Source organism: Astatotilapia calliptera, chromosome 7 (genome assembly GCF_900246225.1).
Source record: "Astatotilapia calliptera chromosome 7, fAstCal1.2, whole genome shotgun sequence".
NCBI classification, from domain to species: domain Eukaryota; kingdom Metazoa; phylum Chordata; class Actinopteri; order Cichliformes; family Cichlidae; genus Astatotilapia; species Astatotilapia calliptera.
This window is the reverse complement of record NC_039308.1, coordinates 2,249,718-2,267,485: the sequence shown is the minus strand read 5'-3', so window position 1 is coordinate 2,267,485 and position 17,768 is coordinate 2,249,718. Positions and strand designations below refer to the sequence as shown.

The 17,768-nt window shown below is 41.8% G+C and overlaps 1 long non-coding RNA gene across 1 annotated transcript; it reads left to right on the top strand.

Annotated features, from left to right (window-relative positions):
* Positions 1–10,060: 10,060 nt before the first annotated feature.
* LOC113027406 (uncharacterized) lies at positions 10,061–10,730 on the top strand. Its single transcript, XR_003273046.1, has 3 exons — positions 10,061–10,227; positions 10,301–10,506; positions 10,586–10,730. It is a non-coding gene; the product is annotated as an uncharacterized LOC113027406 (long non-coding RNA).
* The last annotated feature ends 7,038 nt before the right edge of the window (positions 10,731–17,768 follow it).

Genomic DNA, 17,768 nt, shown 5'->3' with positions numbered 1-17,768 from the left:
TGTTATTATGGTACATTGACAAAAACATATACTTTTATTCACAGGATAAAACAGTTGTTTTGTATCACTAATTGCCCAGTACGATTACAGATTACAGTATTATTGTCACTGCTACATTTCTGTGATGGGTACCAGAAATTATTTCCACTACTAATTAATTACCATTGAGCTCAAAGGTCCTATTAATAAACGATTAAGGAATGTGTATTTATGAAGACTATTTGTGAGACTGGTAAACTTATGATACGTACGATGGTCTTTCGTTCTACACGGTGCATTTCAAGGTCCTGCACCCATCCGGCGGTAAACTGTACCTGGGCTTGTTGCAGTGACCTGAAGTTACTAAACTTCATGAGTGTATGCACTCACTCCAAGAACCGTATGATTATAAATATGCATATAAATATGCTACGATGAGATAGCTGACTTCATCTAACTAGCAAATGTTGTCCAGGCTACGTTGGTGATGCAGTTTTTTTAAAATATGTATGATATTTTTGTCATGCGATTTTAAAGCCGGTCCTACAACCGCATCCAAGAATAACATGCAGCTTATCTCAGAACTGTCGGTGAAAATTATTCTTGGAGCTAGGTTTAATTGAGCTGCATTTTAAAGAGGTGCAATTTCACAATTTGTGTATATTTTCTAAGTTCACTATTTTGTCATGTGTTGAGAAAAACACAGATTTTAAAATTACATGGTCTAATATTTACATTTAGCATAACTGCAACATGCTTTTTTTTTCGTTTTTTTTTTAAAGACTCGAAAGGACTTGAAATTCAAAATTTCAGACTTGTGACTTTACTTGGACTTTTACACCAGTGACTTGAGACTCGACTCTGACTTGCCTGACATTACTTGAGACTTGACTTGAGACTTGAGGATAAAGACTTGAGACTTACTTGAGACTTGCAAAACAATGACTTGGTCCCACCTCTGGTTCTTTGTGTCTGGGGGTGGGCGTCCAGGTACACACCGGCTCACTCCTTGGCGGCCGCTTATCGGGGCCTGGAGCCTGGGGCTCGCTCGGGCCACTTCGGAGGTGGGGTGCCCCCGGCCTCTCGGCCTGGGGCTCGGTCACTCAGGCACAGCTGGCTGCCGGCGGAGCTCACGGGCTCCCCCTGGCTTCTGCTCCGCGGCTGCTGGGCGAGCCCTCATCTGGGACTCTCCTCAGCTCTTACTGGAACAGTGGCGCGGCTGCCCCTCTGTTGGTCTTCCTTGGTCTCTTGTGTTCTGGGGGCCTCTGGATGTCTGGAGTTTTGATCTCCTCCATACCTGCTTCATACCCTGGAGGACGGGGCTGTGGCTCCCCCACACTCCCTAGCAGATCGTTACATGGAGAAACCTTTGGAATACAAGCATGCTGATCCACACAGGTATGCACACAGGTGTACACATGGGTATTCACAGACGCAGACTACAGCTTTCTTGGCTGCTGCCTCAAAGCACATTGTGCGCTGTCTATCTTGCGTGCTGCACAATATCGTTTATTATTTAGTATCTACTGATATCTACTGCTAGCTAGTTTATTGTGATGGTGCCGTTTTTTTTATTATGTTGCTCTTTGTTGTTTGCTTTCTCTTCTGTTTTTTTTCTCCATACAGGTGACCCAGGTGTTTTTTTTTTTTGTTTTTTGTTTTTTCTTTCTTCACCCCTTCTCACCGTCTCTTCTCCCCTTTGGTTTTCTTTCTCTCCCTCTCTTTCTTTCATTCTTTCTCCCTGTCCTATCCCCCAGTCATGTCTGTCCCGTTTGTAGCAACTGAAAATAAAATAAATTCATAATTATAATAAAGGTCAATCAAATGGACCAATATGGCAAGGCCATGATGATCCACTTGGTAAAATAAATCCGCTTGGCATCTTTCTTGGCCTTAAGACAACAATTCTGATGCTAAAGATCCAAACGGGACACAAAAAAAAAAAAAGTCATAAATTCCGTTTTCATGGATGCCTGGATGTTAAACTCAATTGTTACACCTGGTAGAGCAGAACGCTGATCATTTTATTAAAGATGAAAGACTTTAGATAGTTTTTCAACTCTCAGTAATGCCATAGTGATCGTTTGATATATGGACCTGCAGCAGAGTTTAGACCCAGACACGGCTAGTGACGTCAGACTTAAAGACTGGATAGGGGGTCATCTGATTGTTGGGTTTTCTCTGTATGTATTATTGTAGGGTCTACCTTACAATATAAAGAGCCTTGAGGTGACTGTTGTTGTAAATTTGGTGCTGTATAAATACAACTGAATTGAATTGAAAATAGTGTAATTAATAGTTTAGATACAATGAAAATCAGCATGGGGTTGATGAACATCGCATGGAGAGCAGCAGGTAAACTATGTGGATGCTACATGTTTTTGGTGGGGAAACGAGGTCCATGCTACATTTTGGCTTCGTGCATCAGTCATGTTTACTCTCCTTGTTGTTGTCTGAGTTCACCTACATGTTATTATCCTTCTCACCAGTCTGTGTACAGACCTAATTCCTTACACCCTCACCCTGTGTACTCATAGTTCATTAGTGCATTCATGTGGAAGGTCTGCTATAATAAGTACTGAATCTTATAATATCTTTACATTAAAGCGGTTCGTAAAGCCTTCAATGAGGTTTGCTGTTGATGCTTCATGAAAGAGCAGCACCTGTTTTGATGATCTCAATACATCCATCCGAAGTTTCTGCATCGACTGGAGATAGGCGAAGGCGTCCCAGAGCTGTAGTTCTACCTTACTCCTTAATTAGAAGACTCTTCAGCAGCCTTGTGTGTGTGACTCCACACTGAGTTACACTCATCACAGAGATGGAGGGTGGAGAAGATTGCTGAGAGACTGAAGTGGGCCTTTGTGTGCTGTCTCTCAGTCTTTTGGGGTTGCTTTTCTTTATGTTATGTGCTGGCTTCATGAGTGACTAAACTCTGACTATTTTTGTGTCTAAAATATAGATGTTCTTCAGATTTAGTGGCATCTGTCAAGATGTGAGGCGTTATTACTACCAATAAACAAAAATCTATCAATAATTAAAATAGAGGAGCTCCCAGGAACCTGACCAATAAAATGTGTGACACGCTGTTAAATTACACGCTACTGTAAGACATGCATAAACACAGAGACATATGACGTACACTTGTGTATCAGATACTCTGATGAGTACAATGACTCCCTTTAAAGCTGCGCTCTTAAATGTAATCCTTTAAAGTAATCCTCCTGTAACAAAGTCTAGTTTCTTTGTAAGGAAATTAAATGAACAAAGAAAATATGTTTTTTTACATCTTTACCTGAAGAGAAAAGCTGACTTGACCTTTGCGAGTGCAGTGAGTGTCTTTAGCTCTTGGTTTCAGGCTGCGTTCAGGCAAGAACAACCTTCACTTTTGTGTCTGCGTCACCTGAATCTAACTCGAGAGGAAAAACCCCGGACAAATAAAATCTGCAAACCACTTTCTGCTGCCTGTCGATATTATTACAAAATAATAACTGGAGGGGAATCAGACGGTGTGTGTTCCAAGGTAAAAGCATACAAAAAAGTTGCAGATAAATAGGAAAAATGTGATAACAACAGTGGAAATGTCAAATGTTCAAACCTGTAATGAACGAAGTAGATAACATTAAAGACCTGGCAGGTTTTTTACATCAGAGCAAACTGTTTTCAGCTGCTTCACAGGTTTATCCTTCGAGATTACACTCTTAAGCCCACCTGGAGATGCATGCATGATGTGTAATACTAATGTTTGACATTGCTAATGCAGATTCATTCCACTCACTGCAGCCGTGCAGCCATTACAGCATAGCCAAGTAATCTGTGGGCATTAGGAAGCAGCAAAGCAACATCATCACACTCTCATTGTATAAAGGCAGCACTGCCAAAGGCTTGACTGTAGTAGTCACCTACTCACACTTTTATTCTTGAGAGATTTGTGAGGCCATGATCGGGGGGGGGGGGGGGCTCGTTTTTTGGTCCAGAGCAGTCAGTGCACAAACACTAGCAACTACAGATGTGTTAGCTGTGATAATGAGCGGTTTATCCAGTCGCCCTGCTGACTGAAGGAGAAAATGCACACAGCACTGATGAGAGCGCGTTTTGGATCTGCACAACAATCCCAGTGACCTTGTATATACCAACGTGGATGGTCTTTGAAACAATAAGTTAACAGGTTTGTGGCCACGAGGAGATCCTATCACATTCCTCATTGTCATTTGATCCACAGGTAATAGAAAAATATTGATTAGTGCAGCTTCACAGTGAGGTGAAGGAAATTGAACTTGGTAGAGGAGTAGATTTTTGCTGGCAGAAGAGACCGCTAGACATGGAGATATTGTATATTAAAATGTAAATTCAGCTCACTTCAGCCAAGACAGAAAAATTGTCACAGACTTCTCGAGTTGCCAATCACTATTTCATCACAGCCCCGAGGAGCGAGAGAAGCACTGCAGTCTTACTAAACTGTGCAGCGCTATCAGCACTCAATAAAGAATCTAAACTGAAAGATTTTCCTGCTAAGTATATTCATCTAAAGTCTGCATTTCATTTAACGATGGAGGAGGTGTTCCGTCCAGGAGCGTTCATCACTGCTGATTCCTTCTGTGCACTTCCCGATACTTATTCGCTGCAGGTTTTAAATTTATCGGCGAGAAAGTAACAAGCATTGCCTCAGTATAAGGAATAATAATCACATCATCAATCTAAGGGCTCAAAAAAGTCAGGGACATTCCTGAAACTATCAGAAAGGATGCGAGGGAATGGACAAAGAAGTGGGCAAACTTAAGTACCACACAGTACTTAACACATAATGCAGCACACACCAGCATAACTGCCACTTCCACAGGCAGTGGGATGTACAAAGTGCTACAGCGACTCACAACCCCATCTGCTGGTGCCAACTGGAATTACATAAAAGTACAGCTTACGCTTAGTTCAACTTTATTTAGCATCTCTCAATTACAGTAACGAGTGACATTCAGCTGGTGGATTCAAACATAGTTCACTGACAGATACAGAGTTTCCTCTATAAGGTGGAATGGCTAATGATGGTGGAGGTGGTGGAGCACGAGACAGGGAGTGAGTAGGAAAGTATACAAGGAAGATCAACAAGAGCCAAACCCAGTCTGAACATGAGTGCAGTGCTTTTGGTATCGATCTGATATCAAGTGAATACAGTTTTGTTCTGGAACGGCTGTGTGCAGGCAGGAAAAGGACCCAAGGTGCAGACACTCTGAGGCAAAACTTGAAGCTTTAATGCTGAACTCAAAAGGGTAACAAAACTAGGAATACAAAATACACTTGCACAGCAAGATAAGGGTAGATCACAACACCGACAAACTGAAACACAGGGCTTAAATACACAGCGGGAGCAATCAGGGAATGAGTAACAGGAGGGAAACACAGCTGGGGCAAATCAGGCCTAACGAGACAGGGGAAGCAAAACCAGATGCATTAACATGGACATGGACCTTCAAAATAAAACAGGAAACATAACACAGACTGAACTTACAGACACAGACTCACAGGCAGGCACTACAACAGAGGGAACAGAGGCGTGGGACCAGGGCAGACAGACACTGACTGGACACGGGGTTATAGCAGACAGGGGAGACAGCAACTAAGGATGACACAGAGACATAAACCATAAGAAAGAACTCTAACAAAGAAACCAAAGACTAGAAATGATAAATAATATAATAAACTCAAAACCCTGGGTCAACGACCCAGGCATCCTAACAAGTTTGGCCAAGACTGATAAAAATACTGATACTTTTCAACACGATTAGATCTTTAATTTCCACAATAATACGTTAACACAACAACACACACATTTCAGCTTTCTCTGTATTTTAAAACTGGGTTTTTTGAGACCTGGAATATAAATGTTCTTAAAGCACTTTGGGTCAGCATCTGTTGTTTAAATGTGCCATAGGCTATGAATAAAACACAAAACAAAAAGGTTCAGACATTTTTCATAGTGCATGTCTTAGGTCTGTTTTTTCAGACAAACAATATATTAAAAAATAAAATAAAATCCCGCGCTCGCCCCTGAGGGCGGTCAATCCTTCAAACTCGCGTCCCCTACTGGAGGCCTGGGAGCCTGAGGGTCCTGTGCAGTATCTTAGCCGTTCCTAGGACTGCGCTCTTCTGGACAGAGATGGCCGTTGGTGTTCCTGGGATCTGCTGGAGCCACTCGCCTAGCTTGGGGGTCACTGCACCTGTACAAACTTCTCATGTTCCTTCTTCCTGATGTTGCTGTCATTCGGTATCGTTATCACTACAGCCTTCTTCTTCAGATGTTCCTGTACACTATGCCGGCCACTTGGTTATGGCGTTCCATGTATGCCTTGCCTGCTAGCATCTTGCACCCTGCTGTTATGTGCTGGATTGTCTCTGGGGCATCTTTACACAGCCTGCACCTGGGGTCTTGCCTGGTGTGATAGACCCCAGCCTCTATGGATCTTGTGCTCAGAGCTTGTTCCTGTGCTGCCATGATTAGTGCCTCTGTGCTGTCTTTCAGTTCAGCTTTGTCCAGCTAATGGTAGGACTTCTGGATGTCAGCCACTGTCTATCTGTCGGTGGCACATACCGTGCAGGGGCCTGTCCAGAAAGAAGTATCTGAAACACAGCCATAATAAGAGCTCGTCTGTGGTGAATAGGCCAGAAAATTACATCCTATATCTCTTCCTAATCACTTCACATTAATATTGGTGGAAAACATTATGAGAGAAAGGAAAAATGTTAAGGAGAACTGATAAGGAATCAGAGATTCAGAATGCACCCACATTTTAGATACTTTCAGTTAGTTAAACTAATTAATGATCATGTTAAAGGGTGCATTACAGCAGAATACAAACACACGCATACGTACATGTATATGTTTGTTTTTTGTTTTGTTTTTTATTTCTATATAATCCTTCCAGAATGTACTATAGCTATGAACAGAACCATAAATAAATCAGTCTTACTTGTCCAAGCAATGGAAGAAAAGTGGGAGCAATCTTTCCTCCCTTCACATACGGGGAACGTAAAGCAACCACTTAAGCTAACATGCATGCCTTGCAGTTGCAGAGGGTAATTACAAAAAGTGCCTTTAAAATTATTTGTAGCAAACTGCTGCTGCAATCCTAAAGACCGGAAGTCAGTCTGGTTAAAGTACGCAAAACGCTTGTATGCAGTAAAAAAAAAAAGTGAATGTATAGGACTCCATTCATGCAGAATGACACCATCAGCAGATGTTGATGCAGTCTGCACTCCAACTTGTAAGCGACAGAGAGAGGGAGATGGAGTGAGCGAGCGAGAGGCAAATAGGAGATTGAAAAGTAACAGCACAGCTGAGAGGGAATAAATACATGAGAATATGATGGGAGGACTCCTTTTTGCTCCGAGATGTCAGCTGAGAAGAAAGTACTGCCTGTGCAGGTGAAACTCTGCAGAGCAGCAAAAAGAAGCGTGGAAGGAAGAAGAGAAAGCGTTTCAGAGTGACCTCACATTCACCTCACCTTTCCACCATCAGGCGCGTCTTTATACATGCCAGGGACTGAGACAAACGTGCAAATGACAGCATTTCCCTCGTTTTTCCTCAGCCATGTTCTTCATCTCCTAAATGCCACACTCTCCTTCATTTCGCATGGTTTTCTGTGTGCCTCAAATCCCTTAAACCTCAGCAGGAGGTTGTGAGGGCCACATTTCTGATTAAATAAAGGAGTCCCCACTTCAGGTCTGACAGAGCAATGTTCCTGAGCTGTGACGTCTCGGTCAAGTGTGACTATCGCTGCATGGCAGGGATCTTTGGATTTAAGTCTTCCAGCCCGACTTCCAGCCACCTGAACGCACACGTCACTGGGTCAGCGATCAATCACTGTGTTTGTATTCGAAAAACCATCACACACAAATAATGTGTACATTATTTGGAGTGAATTGAAATGCAGTGACTTGGAGGCTGTGCTGCAGAACATGATCAGCTGTGATGTTCCAAACAGTTCTCTGATTAACATCTAAACGCCACAAATAATTACTGCTGATTAACTCTGAACAAAACTGCTGCATATTAGTGCTTGTTTGCTCTGCTCAGGAAAAAAGAGTCACAATAGCAGTTTACAAATATAAGTTATCTTCTGTTTGAACACCACAGGGTGCAAAAGGTGCACAAATAATCAAGTCAAATGAATTACAGTCAGATATGAGTATGTAAACAGTTTTAAACTGATCTTGCTCCGTCACAAAGATCATCAGGTAAATTATGAGTTGAGGGGTTATTTGCCTGTAGCCCTGCTGGGCTCAAACCAAAATAAACTGAGGTACAGCAGAAGTCCATTTCTATCCCTACAGGTGCTGTCTACACTAAGGTACCCCCTAGGGCTAATTATTGAATTTCTGTGCAACCACTGAACCTTTCTGGCTCTATTCAGGAGGACAAAGAAAAAGCAGGACACTGGCTGCAGTCGATTAGTACATGTTTCTTCCAAACTGAGGGACATGACCCAGAAATCTCTTTGTCGCATTTGTTAAGAAACAGAAAAGGACAAATCTGTTCTCAGGCTGCAAAAGGTTCACATCTTAATTATTTCTATGAGATTTTAAGGTGCAGTATCCAAAACGATGCATGTTTGAGAGCAGGTAATACAAATTTGATTTCCATATTTCAAGATTTTACAGTTTAATCAGAATCAGAATACTTTATTAATCCCTCAGGAAATGAAATTATTAGTTAACTGAAAAGCTTTTGACACATTGTGACAGTTTCTTGGAAGGATTTGCAATCAGAAAGGAAGCAAAGACAGACAAGGAAGTTTGAAGCCCACAGACCTCGTTCAACACCATCCAGTAACATTATTAAAGAGCCGACTGTAAGAGCAGTCAGATTCAGTTGTTCCTCCTTTTCTAAGCCCGTTTTCACACCTACAGTTTGTTTCCTCTGGTTTCAGTCCGTTCATGAGTTTGTAAACCTGTAGTTTGTTTTGGTTTGTTTTTAAACAGAAAAACGTCCAAGCAAACCAAAATGCCTCACTACAAACCACGTGACCATGTTCAGTCCGCTCACTGGCCAGATGTGTCGGGGGCGGGAGCAACAAAAGTAAATACAGGAAGAAGGTGCTGCAAGTTGCAAGCCCGTGCAGACCTTTGCACATCGATAGTCCCTTCCTGCATTGAAAATATGCGGCTACAGGATGTAGTTAGGGTACTTGTAACGTACAGCTCGTAGATTGAGTTGTTATTTATTTACCCAAAAGGTTGATTCTGTTCATCAGGACGTTTTCAGTGGGAGAAACGTTTCATCACTCATCCAGGTGACTGCAGTCAGCTGCACGATGACTGAAACCAGCCCACTGAATGAACAATGGGCTGGGAGGTCAGTTCCTTGATCATTAAAATGCAAATTCTCACGACCATTGATCAACAAACACTGATCAATGTAGCAAATGGAGTTTTCCTGACCTCTCTCTGGCCTGCTGATGGGTTAGGATTCGGACTCTTGTTAACGTCCCTGAAGTTTCCCTACCCATAGAGCCCAGGGTTGTTCAGTTTGGCCTTGAAGTTGAGCCGCGTTTACTGATTGAATTTTAAGAATTTTAGAAAGGTTAAGAAAGTTTTAAGATAGGTGTTTGCACCTGCACCTGCCAAGTGGTGCCACTAAAGCATGGATCGTTGGCTGGTGCCTACTACTTTCCTCAGCTTGTGTTGAAATGTAATTTGAATACTTCTCCAACTCTGTAAGCCTGAAAAAGCCTTTTGTTAAGTTACAAGAGTCCTAACCCATCAGCAGGCCAGAGAGGTCAGGAAAACTCCATTTGACACATAAAAACTGTAAAATACAGAATGAATAATGGTTTTGTTACAATGAGTCAGTGGAAAGTGAAGCTGCTGTTGAGCAAAAATAAAATATTCTGATGTGGAGCTCCACCAAGTCTGATGCAATTCAGCAACAATATTTACATGTAAGAGAGCCACACTGGCTGATCCTCCCAAAATGACATTCAGTCACTTCAGGGTTAAGAATGAGCTGATACAAACTGGGATTATATATGGAAAGGTCATCTAAATTAGACCATGGATGGATGATCCCGACCATAACAGTGTCATGGTCTACGGTGGGTGGCTGGAGTTTCCATTAGGCTCCTGAACTGACCTGGGATCCGCCCCTGGGCAGGGCCAGCTCCTGCACACCTGGAGCCTATTGCAGGCTATCAAGCCAGAGGGATTTAAACCACACATCGATGTTCACTCACTGCCAGTTCGTCATCAACCCATGTTGGTAACAGGTCTTGTGTTTCAAGTTCTCGCTGTGATTCAGCTTACTAACTAAGACTCTTTTGTGCTACAGTCGCTGTACCCACCCTGGCTCACTCCACCTCCGGACTCGGAATACCTAGTGATCATTTTGGAAATCCCTCTGTGCCTCACCTGCCTGCCCTCCTGCCATCACACTCCATCTGGAGCCCCGGATCTCAGGTCAGCCTTTCCACGCCACTCAGCCTCCCTGGATCTTCATCATCCCCCTCTCAAACACTCCAGGTCCCTAACTGCAAAGTAAGAATTGCTGCTCTTATACTGGCCACCTCTAAGCTGCCTTCACTACCTGCCTAACTTCTATATCCTCTCCCCTCAGTGTGACTGTTCCCCACTCAGCTCCGTTCCACTTCTCAGGCCTCGTTCCCTCGCCACGTTCCCCTGGGCACGCCACACCAAGGCTCCACGTCTCGTCATTTTCTGTCTTTGCCACATTTCCCTTTTTTTTTGTTGTTCCCCTTGCACTTAACCGTAATAAACTATTAAATCAACTACCGTCTCCGCTCTGGGTTCCTGCACCTGGGTCCTATTCAGTACCGGCCATCCGTCGCCGTGACAAACAGCATGGTAGTAGGAGTTGAATTTATTTGTCATGTGGATTGTGGGAGTGCTCTGAGTCTTTTTGAGCAGCTCTTCTTTGCTTGATCCTAATTGATAAGTTGATCTTTGTTAAGATCAGTTTTTAAACTTTAAATTCATCAACCACCAAAGTCTTCACCTAAACTTTGACCTTGCATTTGCTCTTCACTAGGTGTGAGAGCCATGCCCAGTAGAGGGCAGTCTATGCCTGGATGGTGCCACTGCTGTAAGGACTAACTTTACCCAGGATACCAAGTTACAACTGATGTAGCTTAAAACTATGCATGAAGCTCTGTGGTGCTAGGGCTGCTCAATAATTGGATACATTAACATCAACAATCACAGTTATTTGGTTCAATAATTACATGTCAACTAATCTCAAACAATTAATGCAGTTATTCATAAAAGGCCCATGCCGTGAAAAATCAGCTTTTATAAGATTATGAGATTTTTATGATCTTTTAATTCAAATGAAAATTAAAAGAGAAAAAATGGTGAAAAAAGAGGCAGGGGTGGGTGGGCAGGACCAGCCACTGGTAGGTCAATACTGGTGGTGTATGTACTCCCAGTTGGGGGCAAAGAGAGGCCCAGACAGAAGTGGACTTGCAGAGACACAGAAAAGGACAGGGAGCTGAAACTAGCCAACAAACTGGCCACGCACAGCCAGAAGAAAACCAACAACACTTTCAGGGGTAAAAAGCTTTTACAGCTTTTACAACCGTGTGGCCAGTCACTGCACACACTGCTACTATATAGTGTTACATCACCATATAGACGCAGCAATGATGTTTTGGGATCATCTAAGATTACCTGCTCTGATAAGTTGTCTATTTTCCAAGGTGAGACTTGCAGCCACAGCACTGCACATCAGTGTGTTTCTTCAGGCTGCCTGCAGCTACAGCCTCAATGGCCTAAGCCTATCTTCCACCTCCAGGTTACAGAAGTGAGGTATATGACATCTCTAGCAGTGACATTTCATTCCCAGTGTTCTTCTCGATTGAACTGTGCCATGCTAATCAGAGCAACAATGAATTCACTGAGCGTCAGTGCTCTGTACCTTTCTTTGCTGGTGATGCTTTATAACATCTGTCTCTGTTTTCTGTGTGTGCCCTATCAGCACCCAGCAGTGAAGGCTTTGAATGTCAAATGATCACAGAACTATGACAAATTTGAGAAGCAGCAGACTTCGTTCCTTTCTTATCCGCTGGTCTTGACAGCCCGCTGACAACACTTACCTTCTCCAGGTCGATCCTCGGCCCTCTGTGCTGTCAGCAGGTGTCCAGGTCTGACATGCGGTGAACTCAGCTTTCAGCTTTTGATGTCCTTTGCCCAGGAAGTGTTACTCATCACGCCACTGTTCGACTGCTTCAGTGTTCCTGTCATCTAGTCACCTGCAATTACATGTATGTGTCAGCTAAGACCCCTCAGTGCTGTCAGAGCTGATTTCACACAAAAAACACAAGATAGCTGTAAGGGAATCGAATACAACGACTCTACCAAATCTTTCACGTTTTCAGTCTTCAATCATATTTTAAAAAAAAAACATGATATGATATGATACATCATTACATTTAAAGTTCTCCTAATATTCTCTCCAGTGAATTACCACACACAACCAACAGGAATGGTCCCTACTTGGTTCCATCTTGGTCATCAGTGACTTTCACTGGTTGATGATTTTTCCGTCCTTTCATTCTTGGTAAGTACTAACGACTGAATATGGTGTGTATCTATTCCACTTCTTGGTAGTAAGAGACAGACACGCTAACTGTGCTGTCATTTATGTATAAGGATACACTGCAGAGATTGATTTATTTAGAATTCATTCATGCTTTAATAAATACTGAGCTGAAAAATACAAGATTCAACCGGTTTTAGCATTAGACAGCTGGCTAAGATGACTCATTTCAGTCTGTGAGGAAGACAACACGGACAAAATGGTTCAAATGGCAACAATTACATTTTTATCAAATTGCAGCTCTGCTCAGTTTTGAGTTCAACATTAAGCTTTCTACACTGCAGCTTTAACATTTTTGCATAATTCAAACCAGCAACAACTTTCTGAGGAAAAGCTTTAACAACTCACCGTACGCTAACTGCTCAGTAAAATGGCCGATGCCGTCAGCAACCATACATAAAACCATTCAGGCTCGCCCTCATCTCCATGATGTCACTCACTGATTTAAACTCTGCATTATGAAACCTCAACATTAGAGTTTTGACTCTCCTGCGAGGGCATCTGTCCACCTCACAGGCTGCTGCTTTTTAGCAACTGAACATACTGCAGCATTTATAACAATTATTTCCTTTGGGACATACAGATTTAATTATATAATGTATAAAAAACACGCTGCTCTAAAGTTGGACATGTAATTAATTTTCTTTTTATTATTATTATTATTGGTAGATACACTGTCACAGTCTGGCTGAAGCAGACTGTGTGGAGTGAGGAGGAGGACCCAACTGCAGACACACAAAAAACCCACTTTGATTCAACTAAGGAGGAGCCGTTTATTTGTGGCTGGGTAAAGGTACAAAACAAAAGGCAGGTGTATACTGAGGCAAAGCTAACTACAACTAAACTGGGAAAATTAAAAGCTAAACACAATAGACAAAGTGCAAAACCTTGAACATAGAAAAACCACGGACGCATGGAAACATGACGAGAACTCAACAGACGACCTGAGCCTTAACAAAGGAGGACTTAAATGCAAAGAAGGGGAATGAGGGAAGAGGAAACACATGGAGAACACAGTGAAAGCAAAACAAAACACACCGAACATGGAAACACTAGACTGTCAAAATAAAACAGGAAACAAAATGAGACGAAGACTGTGACAACACGAGCTTGACAATATGACATGGAAACGCAGACATAAACAAGGAGAGGAACATGAAACAGATGAAGGGAAACGAGGCACAGACATAACTAAAAATCATACATAGAGGACAAGAGACTTACACAGGAAACAAAACGACACATAAACATGGGAGCACGGATGAAACTTGAACTAAACAAAACCTAAGACATACTAATAATAACACTAGAACTTAATATTACATCATAAGCAATCAGACATACAAAATAAACTGACAATGCTGACACACGCACACACACACACACACAAAGAAAAGAGTTACCACAATGGAAGAAATCAACATTAAGCTTTAAACAAATATATATTGCGTACATTTCTTTACAATAGCAATGTTAATGTCAACACACGATAAAGGCTGCATTGTTTCAGTTTAACCGAGGCGGTGACAGGAGTTACACACTTTTATGCGTGTATAACCAATCATGTTTCAGGCAGTGACACCTTCCATACAAAAGCTAAGCTGTCCACGACTCCTTCTGCCTGTCCTCACTGCACAAAATAAATATCTGTGATTGTGTCTTTATCCTTAAATCAGTGCTGGATTTGCTTTTCAGACAGACTTTTCACCCCCCACTGCTCTCACACTTTCTGGAGTTCCTGCTTTGACCCCGACTCTTGGCAGCTAGGTGCAGTTTTATTTCTCAGCAGCACTTTTTCACTGTGTGCTGTGTCAGGACTCAGGGAGCAGCTCTGCTTTCCTTCCTGGAATTTGATGGCTTTTTGCCAGAATATTTACAGAAGAGCTATTTTTCTTTTCCTTTTCTTGTTCATTTCATTTCTTTGAGATGCTGTTTGTGTCTCTAAAAAACCACCAACACATCTGGCAAACTGCAGATGTGTGGAGAAAAAAATCCAACATTTATGTCTAGTTTTAAAATGCCGTCTCAGTTTAAACAGCACATGTTTACTGTCAGCTAATGTCCACTAACATGCAGACAAAATGTTTCAAATAGCAATGTGAAAAGCACGTCAGACACTGTGAATTTGAGATTCAGCTCGCTGTTGTCACTTATTGCTAAAGAAAGCTTTCTTTTTGATGTATTTTACATTTCTAGGACTAGAAGTCAACGAGGTACACGTGATGCAGTGACCATCAGAGATGGGCAGTAACGCGTTACTTTTAACACATTACTGCAATCCGATTACTTTTTTCAAGTAACGGGTAAAGTAAGGGATTACTATCGCAAAAACGGTAATTAGATTACCTTTACTTTCCCGCAGAGAACTGTCCCTCCGCCTGAAGGCTGAGTTACGAGACTCGAAACCAAAAAAACGAAAACCTGGACTCATCATCCAAAGGTTTTCAATTAGGAAAACCCAGATGGTTTTGTTCACTGTCACGTTCTCTACACAACATTTTATGTAGAAAAGCACAGACTGAGTGAAGGTCTCCAGGTCCAGCTGTTCGACAATGGACCAGTCTGTCAGATCAAAACAGTCATGCAGCTGGAGGATGTTTTAATGACCCGGGTGTACACACAACAAGGAAGCATGAGACAAAATACTGAAGGAATAAACAAATCAATAATAACAACAGAGCAGCGATTTCAAAAGTGCTCACTGTGGCCCCCTGGTGTACTTTGAAGGCATTACAGGTGGGCCAGTAATCACAGAAATTCAGTCTGAAATCACAACTATGTACAGTTACACATTTATATAAATGTATTTATTTGCATAAAAGTAAATTAAAACTGGTAATAAGAAGTGTTTAGATATCACTCATTGCTCTGAAACAGAGAATTCACACAGAATCACGTAGAAGAGCAAAGCGATGATTTGTGCACCGTAGTGATGGTGGCTGGAAAAAAGGCATTTTTAAAACCATGTTGTTTGCAGAAATCTGGGACAGGAAATCATCATCATCATCTGGAAGGAAGAAGGTGAAATTCATCCAGCTGCGGTGACTGTGCAGGGACACTGGATTCAGCTGTGGCAGGTTCACATTTTTATCAATAAAACTGATGCAAACATAGTTAATAGTAAGACTGGAGCCTTTGGTGAGCCAGTTGTGGCCCCCTGACCATATACTCAAAAAAATGAAATTGGGTGGTTGTTAAATTTACAAAATTCAAAGGACCAGCCACTGGTAGGTCAATACTGGTGGTGTATGTACTCCCAGTTGGGGGCAAAAGAGAGGCCCAGACAGAAGTGGACTTGCAGAGACACAGAAAAGGACAGGGAGCTGAAACTAGCCAACAAACTGGCCACGCACAGCCAGAAGAAAACCAACAACACTTTCAGGGGTAAAAAGCTTTTACAGCTTTTACAACCGTGTGGCCAGTCACTGCACACACTGCTACTATATAGTGTTACATCACCATATAGACGCAGCAATGATGTTTTGGGATCATCTAAGATTACCTGCTCTGATAAGTTGTCTATTTTCCAAGGTGAGACTTGCAGCCACAGCACTGCACATCAGTGTGTTTCTTCAGGCTGCCTGCAGCTACAGCCTCAATGGCCTAAGCCTATCTTCCACCTCCAGGTTACAGAAGTGAGGTATATGACATCTCTAGCAGTGACATTTCATTCCCAGTGTTCTTCTCGATTGAACTGTGCCATGCTAATCAGAGCAACAATGAATTCACTGAGCGTCAGTGCTCTGTACCTTTCTTTGCTGGTGATGCTTGTAATGTGAACAAAATAATTTCATGTTTCTGTGGTGAACGTAATGAAATCCTGTAGGATCTGCATGAAATCCAGCAACTTAATTTATTCTTGTTGAGATGACAGGATACAATCTAGTAAGAGTGGTTAGTTGCCTGGATTCACAAAATTCACAAGATCACACAAGAGTTCAAACCACAGGAAAATCACTGGGTTAGAAGAGACAGACAACCATACACACACTATGCCTCAGCTATTTATTGTGGTTTTTAAAATTCTATAGTAATCAAGGTTTCCCTATTTTTTTGAAGTCTAGATTGACAGCTCGGTGGCACAGTGGTTAGCACTGTTGCCAAGTGTGCAGTGGGTTCTCTCTGGGTACTCTGGTTTCCTGCCACAATTAAAGTCATGCAGTAATTAGGGTTAAGTTAATTGGTGTTTCTAAAATATCTGTGAACATGAGGGCAAATGGTTGTCTGTCTCTCTGTGATAGACTGGTGACCTGCCCAGTATTCTGACTCCCACCCTATCACATCTGGGTTAGGTCCCAGCCTCACTGCAACCCAATAAAGATAAGAGGACGGATGGAGTGCAAGTTATTATAAATCCATTAACATTTTATGTTAACCAGACTCTAGACTTTGTTGAACACTCCAAAAAATAACTCTTTAAATGAACTTAAAATAAATGGATTAATAAATTGATTTCTATTACGAATAAGCATTTTTTGTTGCACTAACGTAATTCACATGGGTTGGATCAAATCAATTAAAATAAGTTGGACACAACTGTGGTAAAACAGTTGATTCATCATTAATTAATCACGTTAGTCCAACTCAAGTACATGAAGTTGGAATAACAGAATTGCATAATGCTAAAATAAAGCAATTTAATTACATGGAAATTCTTTCCGTGATTTTTTTATGTTCATTCAAAGAGTTATTTTTTTGACACCCGTGTGTGAAATGCTACTGTGAAGCTGCTAATGGAGGAGCGAAGGATGAATGTAACCACAGCTATAAGTTCATGCTAATATAAATTATTTTGCATGGTATCAGAGGCCAACACTGAAAAGGTGGCCTGAAAACCACAAAAACAACCAGGTTTACAACTTCCATCAGTCTTAAAAATACCATCTACAAATTTATGTCCTACACAAATCTAATGGCACACATTTTTAGACTTTGTTTGTGTGACATTGAATCACACTGGTTAATTATTTGCAGAGTAAAGCGATGTGCTGAAAGACTAAAAGATCCCTGAGAACACAGGCTAATGAGCCTTTGTGTCTTCATCATTTTCTGCTGAATATAAATTTCATGCCACAGATGGTGGAAGTTTAAAATTGAACAAATTCTTCAAAGTTTTTCTTTCCTTTTCAGAGAAAGCTTCTTTTGCAACATAGCCCTTGTTAGAAAATTGAGCTTGTGTGGAAAC